Genomic DNA, 9239 nt, shown 5'->3' with positions numbered 1-9239 from the left:
AAGTGGCATCTGAGGCAGTGATGGTTCAGCCGGTGGGGCCTGCTCTCAGCTGGGGCTGCAGGCAGCAGCACAAAGGAGTGGCCAGAAGAGGGCCAGAGGAACCCAGAGCTCTCTGGGAGAGTAGATGCAGTGGTCTCCTCCTGAGTCCTGCGTAGCCTGTGGCCTCGCACAATTCAGTGGGAGGGGAGCATTCACAGGGAGAAGACAGATTTGCTGACCATCTGGCACAGGGAGTCCTAAGCTGGTCTGTATTTTTTAATTGGAGAAATAGAGAAGATATGTACCTGTATTTGTACCCTTATTTTGAGTTCTTACAATAGTCAGATATAAATAAAGAAAAAACAGCTTCTTTTTGTAAGAAAATCATACAGAGCCAGTATTTTATGCTTAAGACCATGGGCCCAGTACCTTGTCACCTGGTTTGGAACCCAGTCCTTCCAATTTACCAGCTGTGTTACCTTAAGCAAATTCCTTTATCTCCATGTGTCTCATCTGCTAATGGATGTGATAATGCCATATGGTGAATAAGTATTAAGCTTAAAGTATTTACAACTGTGCCTTGTACAAAGTAATTTCTTATTATCAGTTCCACATTTAATATTTTATAGAAGAGGTTACTGAAACTCAGAAGTAATTCCCCATTCACAAAGCACCTTAGCATTGTTACCGTTTAGTAACATGTTACAATGAGCAACCGGCTCAGTTTTCCCAGTGCTATCTTAATTTTAGCATTGCAAGTCCTGCATTCTGGGCAAACTGGGACAATGGGTCACTCTACCGTGAAGTGGAATCAGCTGAATAAGGTCATAAAACAGAGGAGAGTTTCCTCTGGAAGGGAGCAATGCTGCTACGGAAGCTATAAACTCCAAATGCAAGCTTCTGGTGCAACTCAGAAAGCAGTTACGAAAGCATCTGTCAAGTTGTATGTGGCCGTATAAAGCAGAGGTTCTCCAGTAATGTGTTTGTTTGGTGGTCAGGAATTTTCCAGACTGGCTTTCTATCCCCTGGGGGAAATACAGCCGTGTAGATGTGGTCTGGTCTCATAAGCTGGAGGTCTGTCCTGACATTTACAGAATGGAGTTCTGAATAATAAGCTAAGATTGCATTTGTAGAGCATTTATCTCAAAGGAGCTCGGTGTTCTTGGCAGTCATGATTTAATTAATCCTCACATTGTCTCTCGGTGACGCAGAGCAGGCAGGTGTAATTATCTCTGTTTTGCAGATTACATGACTTGGAGGTACGCCTGGTTAGAAGGTGCCATGGAAAGAGATGCTCCACTCTGATAACGGGTTTGATTTGCTTCCCATTCTTTCCAGGGAGCCTTAGACTTGATGTGACTCTAGTGAACCCTAAATGAATATTATAAATGATACACTCCAGAGAGACAGTCCATTTGTCTTTGCTTGTCACACAATATATTTGGTCATCCCACTGAACAGCCTGTGCCCAACAGGCAGAGAGCTCAGTCCCAGGTCAGTCAACGTTCAGTCCATTCCCTGCGTGGGAAATGTGTGCACTATGCCTTTGTGTAAACTGTGAGATCTTTACTAATTGATTAAATAATGAATTAATAATTGAGAAATGTCATGCAGCTCAGTCCTCACCCTTGCCTCCGGAGCAGTTCAGTCCAAACAGGAAGAGGATAAATGAGAATAAGAATTGATTTCCCATCAGAAGAGACGGGTAGAGGAAGGTGGTGCTAAGAATAACAAAAGGACATTATCAGTCAACATGCACTGAATTCTTAAAGCTCACCAAGCCCCATTTTAAGCATTTATATGTAGCACTGCAATGGACTGAATGTTCGTGCCCCCTAAAATTCATACATTGGAACTCAATCCCTGGTGTGATAGTATTAAGCAATGGGGCCTTTGGGAGGTGACTGGGATGAATGCTGTTATCAGAGAGCTCCCTAACCCCTTGTGCCATGTGACAATATAAGCAGAACACAGTCATCTATGAACCAGGAAGTGGACTATTACCAGACATGGAACCTGCTGATGCCTTGATCTTGGACCTCCCAGCCTCCAGAGCTGTGAGAGACAAATGTTGTTGAAGCCTCCCCGCCTAAGGTATTTTTGTTATAGCATCCCAAACTGACTAAGAGAACCAATTCATTTAATCCTCATCAGTAAATCAGGAGTTAATTTTTCAGATAGGGAAACTGAGGCATGAAGAACTTAAATATTTTACTGAAGGTTACAGAAGTAGCAAGTGTCAGAATCAGGGTTTGAATCCAGGCATGTTGCTTTCAGACACTGTAAACTTAACCACTATGCTACAGGGAAGGCAAGGGTCAAACACAAAAAATAACTTCCTTTTTATTAAGTGGAATGCATGTTCTGACTAAATGACAAACCAATGGTTGCTTGTCCTTTGGTCAATCCTCAGATCTGATTGGGAGATGAGAAGAAAGTCGTGTCTGTCTAATCTGAGATGAGAAGTGACAATAATGAAAATAGCAGTGGGTTAGCCAGTATTGAAGGCCTTTCCTGGTTTAACTAGTTTCCCAAATATGTCATTCAGGCTAATCAGAGATCAACATTCTTACACTATGCCAAGTGCCTCCACATTTACCATGGTTTGCTTATAAGGATACAAACTCATCATTTATTGAGATCACAGCTACAGCAACTCAGTTTGTCCATCGTGAAAGTCAGGGGAAGGTAGGGTGAGGGAAATGCAGAGCAGAAGGGGAGAGGCTGTTTCTTTTTGGAACATCTCTCTAGTTGCAAAGGCCCAGAGATTTCACTGTGGGTCCAAGGCATACTCCAGGGTCAGGCGGCCCCTACAAACATTTGTGGCCATGAAAACAGTGCCTCATGAGCACAGAGCATTTGCAGAATGAGAGGTGCATTTACGATGCTAGTTTTGTGATAATCCTAAAATATTGCAGAATGACATCATGAATGAGGTCTTAAATCAAGTCCCATAGGCAAATGCAATCAGTAGTTGCTTTTGAAAAATTTGGAAGTTGCCACCAAGTCTTTGGGAGTGAAAACAATTCAGCACAACTGGTTTATATTTCTGTTGTACTTTTAGAACACAAATGTATCACTTGCCAATTTGAACATTATTCTTAGGCAGTCAAAAAAGTGTGTCATCAACCCCCAAGTTACTTCTGCCTTTCCCTGCCTCAGGCTCCCTTAGTGAATCTCCCACCTATATACAGGGTGGGGCAATAGTAGGTTTACAGTTGTGAGTAAGTAAAACACAGAGGTTATTCTTGTATTTTTATTTATTAATTATTTTATTACTTTCCATACAAACTGTAAACCTACTTTTGCCGTACCCCGTATTCTGTCCAGTCTCCCAGTTCCCAGAAGGCTGGAGGCAGAACACAGGGATATAGTGTAAACATGACCTTGCCTTTACCACCAGTCTCTCCGTGGACACTGGTTCCGCCTTCCCTGAGACAGAGCTGCTCATCCTCTGGGCCAGACTGCAGAGCCTCGTGTGTAACACTGGATCCCTGTGCAGTCCAACAATTCCTCTGGGGTCCTAGGATCCTTAGCATTCCCAAGGCGTGGAGGTAACCATTCATACAGCATGTATTTTATGTGTCAGACACTGTTGTAGGAACTGGGGACAGTGCAATGAGCAAGATGGACAAAGTCCTTGCATCTTATGGGAAAAAAGAGAAATGGACAATGAACAAATAAAAAATAATGCTAACTGAAGGAAGTGAAGACCGCTCTGAAGAAACATCATGCAAGGTAAGGAGATAGTGATGGAGATTGTAGAGTGGGATACAGTTTTGCCTCAAGCCCTAAACTGATGTTTGGGGCCATGTCACCTGAGAAGAAATGTCACCCTACCCTCCCTTGCCCAGGCCCCAAACACCCACTCAGGACTGGCCCAGGGCAAAATGAAATGCCAGGCCCCCAATTAAAATATTATTAAGAGTTTCAAGACCAGGAAAGCAGAGCAATCAACCAAGTTCAGAACTCTGCACACCTGCACAGGCTGCCAGCCCATGACGTCACCCTGCCACAGCTCCACCCCTTTGGATGGCCTGTCCTGGTTCCCACACAAAGGCTCAGCTCACCTGTGAGGTTGCCATTCTGCTTTACTGCAACCAAAGCCTTGCCTGTTTCCTCTCTATGGCTGGGGCTTGCTTAACCCCTGAACCTGAGCCTGCACCCCCACCGCCCCTTCCCACCCAGCCTCCAAGCACCTCAGCTGCCAGCCAGGCCCATTCCAAACCCTTGTTTTGCAGTAAGGTCCTGGATTAGCCTTCCTCACTCCCACTAGCTCCTCTCTCTACCCGTGCTCCATTCTTACCTGCTCAGTCTTGCTACCAGTAACAGGATTAGATCAAAGTATAATACTGATGTTGGTATTTGGCCTTGAGTTCAGAACCTCTGGGGCTGTTCCCCTAAGCACCACTTAAAGAGAATGCTCAGAGGATCGCCCACAATAAGAGCATGGCTGCGAGGAAATAGGCAGCCTGTCAGTCTGAGCAGAGCTGACCACTCAATTACTGAGCATGCTGGGATGGGAATACATGGTGGGTTCTTTAAACTACATGCAAAGGCATTTCAGTGCCTAAGTTTAAATGGAACGTTCATCCTGTCTCTGCCATTGCTACTGCGTGAGATGAAGGGGAAAGTATAATTGAATATGTGTTTGTTGAATCAGCATCTGTGACAGGAGAGATAACAAATGTGAGTCAGAAAGTGAAAGGGATGGGTCTTACAAATAGGAAGCAGTGTGATACTCTTTTTTCAGGGCTGGAACATGGAGCTGAGTCACGTGGAGAGGATCAGCTGGCTGGGTAAGCCTCTTTAGTGTACAGGAATGAGGAAGATAAGGACTCCTGCCTGGGACTCATTATTGTATGTGTAGGAAGAAGGGAATTGATCTAGCTTAGTAATGAAGGGGATTAAAAATGTGCTTTCAGGACTGTGTCAGCTCTTTTTTGCTTTCTATGGCAATAGGAAAGGACACATTAACGTGGTTCCATCTTCCCATCACATAAAAACTATGAAAAAGAATTTCTTAATTGTATGAGTTAATATGACTTAAGCATATTCAGATCATGTGAGATGATGGCCTATTCTGACACACTATGAAAGCACGCAATAGATTCCGACTGAAAAGAAACTGTCAGCCAAGGCCTGGTTTCACTCATATACTCCAACAAGAGCCCGTGGAAAAGTTCAAGCTTGCAACTGTGGCATGGATTCCTCCAAACAGAGGAAGATCTGCACGTGACAGCAGAAACAGGGCAGGAAGGGGGAGCGCACAGCTGCAGAAGCGCCGGGGCCCCCTGCGGCAGAGTGCTCAGCTCCCACCAGCCCTCCGCCCTCCGTGTTCTTAAGACCTCTCTGTTCTCTCCTCCTTTGGATCCTCCTACTTTATTTTGCTTTGCTTTGTTTTTGTTTTCTTTATCTTGACCCACTTCTGACTGTGTCGTCCTTGATCTCCAATCTCTCTCAAGTGTCCACTTTCACCCATCTAGCTTTAGACTCCTCTCTGGCTGCGGAGCGTCCCCTGAGATTCAGCGCAGATTCTGCACTCACGTGGCCGGAACCCCTGCAGCCTGCAGCTCCATCCATCTCTGCAGCTGGCCGTCCAGCATCCAGCGGCACACCGGCCCCCAGGGCAGTGGGTTTCTAGCAGTTCTTCTAACAGGGAATTTATAAAATGGAGTCACTTTAACCAATCTGCTGAAAGTATTAACATTATGAAGGTTGAGGCATGAGGAAAAACTACATTCTTGTGCTAACTATTGGGAACTTCAGCTTTTTTTTTGGACTTTCCAGTCCTACAGCCATGCCTAGGTATACATCTGGACCTCCAGAGAACCTTCTGATTACCCCCTGATGGATTCATACATTTACCTCAATTCTATTACCCAAACTGCCAGGCCTAACCAGACCTCCTGGGACCCATCTTCCAGACCACGGGGCATCCATCATCCTGACTGCTGGTGTCTGACTGATAACCACCCTGGACCAATCCTATGGCTAAGAATGCAGAACTGATTATTCTCAGGAATGTGTTTTTACTAGAAGAACTTATATCTTTTCTTTCTTCTTTGGAACACATCTAGGTTTTGGCATTTCCAGTTTGGAAACTCTCAGGCCTTGAATAAATCTTTATCATTTGTTTCTAGCAAAGCTTCTGGAGTCTTCCTGAGTGTGTTTGACAACCCCCAAACTGCCCCAGCCCTTACCCCTCAAACCGCATGGTAGCTGTGGCTTTCCCAAACCGCTGCTTCAGCTGGTACCAAGCACACCTGGATAATGGGTAAGCATCATTGAACAAAAGCATTTTCTACCTTCCTTTCTTGGGAGAGTTTTTCTAAAAATAATATATTTTTATTATGCCTGGTCTTATGAGTAATACACAGAATAGTTCTTTGATACTGTAAAGTGCTGTTCAAACATTAGATATTATGTTCTAGCTGAAGGAACCCTTCTGTAACAGCAAATAGAAATAAAGATTTCACAAGGGACATATCTACTTCCTTTAGATTTCTGTTTTGGTTTTTCAAAAACATTCTTAAAATTGAAGCACCATTTAATATTTGAAGTTCCCCTCATCCTTTTCCATGTTTGTAAACATATTGATCTTCAAGAATTCCATTCAGAGTACATGCCTGTTGTATGAAATTACAAATTACTTACCCAAGAGCCCTGATGATCCCTAACAGGCAAAGTTATGTGCCAAATAGAATGTTTCAACCTTCTCGTAAATACCTCCTTAGGGTAACTTCCACCAGAGACCTGTTTTAGACCCAAAGTAGGCTCTGATGTAGGGTTCCCAGGACATGTATGTAGAGAAACACTCCCATGGGTCTTTAGAGATATTTACCCAATTCTCTGTTACACTGATTTATCCATACAATTTTCCCCAAATTGCTTTTGCTTATTTTGTCTTTATTGATCTGATGTGATATATGATAGCAACATTAGATTTAATTCTAAATCAAGGTTTTATAGGCTCTTTAGTGATGTCATTAATTTGAAATGAACCTATTTCATCTAAAATGTGTTATATTGTTCCCATGTTATAGTCAATAATACATTTATTTGTTTGTTCAGCTTCCTCATGTTTGTTCAACATTTTGTTAGTCTCTAATAAGGACCTTAGCGAGGTCTGAGTAAAACAAATGGAAAGATATTTAGGAGTGCAATTAAGCAAGCCTGTTGTTGTTTTTAAGTATGCAGTAAAAATTATTTTAAGAAGATATTCATAGCCTTACAAATATTATATGTGTTAACAGCTCTATCTATTGTTGGCATAATAGTTAAGTCAATAAGTGCATTTAGAATTAGGTCCCACTCAGCATTCAGCAGTTGGTGTTATGCTACATTTGTATTTAGCATAAGATTTTCCATGTCACACTCACCTTGATATAAAAATTTTTAAATACACATTTCTAGACTTCCAGTCAAGACAGTGGCATAGGCGGACAAGGCTTGCCTCTTCACACAACTACATCAAAATTACAACTACAATACAGAACAAACATTACTCAGAACCATTAGAAATTGAGTTGAATGAAAGTCTGACAACTATGGAATTTAAGAAACCACATCCATCCAGATTGGTAGGAGGGGCACGGATGCGGAACAGGCTGGTCTCTCACCAATGTGTGGTGGATAAAAATTTGGGAGGGATATCTCAGGAGCAAGGAGTCCCAGCCCCACACCAGGCCCCCCAGCCCAGGGTCCTGGTGCCAGGAAGATAAGTTCCCACAACTTCTGGTTGCAAAAACCAGCAAGGATTGAGTCAGAAGAAGAAACTGCTGGAGTCTCAAGTAGTTCCTCTTAAAGAATCTACAAATGGACTCACCTACTCAGACTCACTCCATCTGAGCTACAGTGCCAGGGTGACAGCTTGAAGGGCACCAGTGGCATACTGGGAGAAGCTTCAGTGTCTGGCATCAGTGCGAGGAGACACCATTGTCCCTTTTCTAAACCCTCGCCCAGCAGAACAATAGAGCCAACAGGCTGGTGCCATATCTGAGACTCCATCAACCTGGCTAAAACTATTAGACCTGACTTGGAGATCCCCAGAGACTCCACCCACCCAAATTATGGGCCCACCCAAGCAGCTTTTCCATATGAATGACTGGTCTTGGCTCACGCTTTTCACAACTTCCTCAATCCTCTCAAACAAGCACCATCTGGCCTCAGTGAGCCCCAGGCCCAGCATTAGCAGCAGCCAGCCTAGATTCACATCTTGGCTTGCCTAGGACTCTCCAAGCCCAGCACAAGTATAAGACATCTCAGATTGCTTTATAGCTCAGGCAAAACATAGGTGGAGGCTGACCTTGGCCTGTACCACCCAGGAAACCCCAGAGCCTGCACATCCAGTGGACAGCTACAGACTACGTCAGAACACCACCACCCTGCCCCTGCACAGTTGACCCTTCACAGAGAGAAGAGGGTGGTGGTAAGTGGTCACAGCCAGTTCTTGCAGCTGATTGACCAGAGTAAATGCCTCCCATTGACCTGCCAACAGCAGCCAAGGCTCAACTACAAGTGAGGGGTGTACTCAGCCCACAAAAAGGGTGCACCTCGAGTACTAGTCTTGGATGATAGGGGAGGCTGTGCCACTGGACCCTATAGGACACCTACTATATTAGGCTACAATACCAAGACAGGTAGTAAAAGCAGCTCTATTTAATACATTGAAATAAACACATGGGGGCTGCCAAAATGAGGAGACAAAGAAACATAGCCCAAATGAAAGAAAAGATCAAAACTCTAGGAAAAAGAACTAAACAAAATGGAGATAAGCAATCTATCAGATACAGAGTTCAAAACACTCATTATAAGGCTGTTCAAGGAACTTAGTGAGGACCTCAACAGCATAAAAAAGATCCAGTCAGAAATGAAGGATACACTAATTGAAATAAATAGCAATTTACAGGGAAACAACAGTAGAGCGAATGAAGCTGAATATCAGATCAATGATTTGGAACATAAGGAACAAAAAAACCCCAATCAGAACAACAAGAAGAAAAAAGAATCCAAATAAATAAGAATAGTGTAAGCAGCCTGTGGAACAACTTCAAGCATTACAACATTTGTATCATAGGGATGCCAGAAGGTGAAGAGAAAGAGCAAAAAATTGGAAATCTCTTTGAAAAAAGAATGAAAGAAACCTTCCCTAATTTGGTGAAGGAAATAGACATGTAAGTCCAGGAAGCAGAGTTTCAAACAAGATGGGTACAAAGAGGCCCACATAATTAAAATGCCAAAGCTTAAAGATAAAGAGA

The sequence above is a fragment of the Furipterus horrens genome, unplaced genomic scaffold (assembly GCF_987537825.1).
Source record: "Furipterus horrens unplaced genomic scaffold, mFurHor1.1.pri manual_scaffold_1, whole genome shotgun sequence".
Classification (NCBI taxonomy): Eukaryota; Metazoa; Chordata; class Mammalia; order Chiroptera; family Furipteridae; genus Furipterus; species Furipterus horrens.
The sequence above is the reverse complement of the archived record's forward strand: the minus strand, read 5'-3'. Positions refer to the sequence as shown.